Consider the following 2,090-nt stretch of genomic DNA (forward strand, 5'->3'; position numbering starts at 1 on the left):
TATTTTTTTTTCACCACAATGGATGATGTAGTGCGGGCACTGATACAAGCTACGGTGGCCCAGCAGGAGGCTACCCGTGTCTAGGCAGCCGCCCAACAGGAGGCAGTGCAGCTGCAGCAAGGGACTAATCGCCTGCTGATGGACCAGGCTGCTCAAGACCGAGCTATGTTGCGGGAACTGGTAAACCAGGTAAAGTCCCTTACAGAGCTGAATCGCGGCCATGATGGGACGCGGCTCATACGGGCCAGCCATTGGCTGCAGAAAATGACACGGGAGGATGATGTAGAGGCATACCTTCTGGCCTTTGAGAGGACAGCCCTACGGGAGGCCTGGCCTCGAGATCAGTGGTCTGGCATCCTTGCCCCATTCCTGTGTGGGGAGGCCCAGAAGGCCTACCATGATCTGCCTGAAGAGGCTGCGGCAGACTACCCCCGCTGAAAGCAGAGATCCTGGCCAGATCTGGGGTAACGACAGCAGTGTGGGCCCAGCAGTATAATGGTTGGAGGTACCAGGAAGACAAAACCCTGCGGTTCCAATTGTATGACCTCATCCATCTCGCACGAAAGTGGTTGCAAACAGAGTCCCGGAGTCCGGAAGAGATACTAACGGTTCTGGTCATCGACCGATACATGAGGGGACTACCACCAGACCTTCGTGCCTGGGTAAGCCAGAACGAACCCTCCACCTATGACGAGGTTGTCGCCCTGGTAGAGAGGCGAAGGACAGCGAGGGAGCTGACCCGACCAGTTAAGGAAGAGGCATCCCGGGTTAAACTAGCAGCACCAAGCCCTAAAGTTTGGGTGACTGGGCCACCAGGAGGGCCCAGGTGGAAAAAGAGAGAGGCTGAAGGCCCATCAGAGACCACAAAGAGTCGGAGCACTGAGGGAGAAGAGGATCGTGATGTTAGACTGCCCAAACCAAGAGACCGGGGAATGCCTAGGGCTCCATACAGATGTTATGCCTGTGGGGTGTGGGGACACATAGCTGCACAGTGTCCCAATGCTGAGGAGCCTATGCAGTGTAACCTGGGGAACTGGGCAGATCCATGCTCCCTAATCCACCTTGTGGGGGGTCTCACTAACCCCACATATGTATACCAGACCAGTGAAACTAAATGGGGTAGGGACCACGGCACTGGTTGATTCGGGGGAGTGCTATCACGCTTATCTCAGGGAAGCTCGTGAAGCGTAGTCAGCTGCTGCAGGCTAAACATACAGGGATAACATGTGTCCATGGGACAGTTAGTTACTACCCCACCATCCCAGTAAAAATCGAGATCCAAGGGAACACTACTGAGGTAGCAGCAGGTGTAGTCCCAAAACTCCCATACCCGGTGCTCATAGGGAGGGACTTCCCAGGGTTTGGAAACTTACTCCCAGTAGGGGGATTGGAGAAAGATGGGGACCCTAAAATTGATGAGGAATCCACAGCAGACTGTCAACCCCGCATCTTCTCTGAAATATCCCCAGATTTGTTCTCCACTCCCAGACAGGGTAGAAAGACAAAAAGGGAAAGAAGGGCAGCTAAGGCCTTGGGAACCCAAATACTGACCCAAAGCCAGAGGGTTGCTCTTGTAGGTAGGCGGACCCGCGCAGCTGAAAAGGAGGCCACGCAGGAGGGAGAAGCACCTGAGTCTGACCCCCACCCTAATGATTCTGAACCAGTAGAGGCAACAGAGACTGGGCCCCTAGATCTTGGGCAGATTAGCCCCGGGAGAGGAAATTTTGGACGGGACCAGGCAGAAGACCCAAGGTATGACAACATTAGGAAGGAGGTGACTGAAATAGATGGGGTCCCCGTGGAAGGAAAAACCCAGGGACCAGGACCCTACTTCATAATGAAGAAGGATCTCTTATACCGGGTTGCACCAGTACGGGGGCAGAAGGTACAGCAGATCCTAGTACCTCAAAAACACCAGAACGCTGTATTAAGTCTTGCTCATAGTCATCTGTTGGGGGGGCATTTGGGGGTAGAGAAGACCCTGGCACGAGTCCTACGACGGTTCTTCTGGCCCGGAGTACATGAAGAAGTGCGGAGGTACTGTGCCTCCTGCCCGGAGTGTCAGCTGCACAGTCCCCGTCCCCACTTGA

This window comes from Terrapene carolina, unplaced genomic scaffold, assembly GCF_002925995.2.
Source record: "Terrapene carolina triunguis isolate 2854851 unplaced genomic scaffold, T_m_triunguis-2.0 Scaffold32215, whole genome shotgun sequence".
Classification (NCBI taxonomy): Eukaryota; Metazoa; Chordata; order Testudines; family Emydidae; genus Terrapene; species Terrapene triunguis.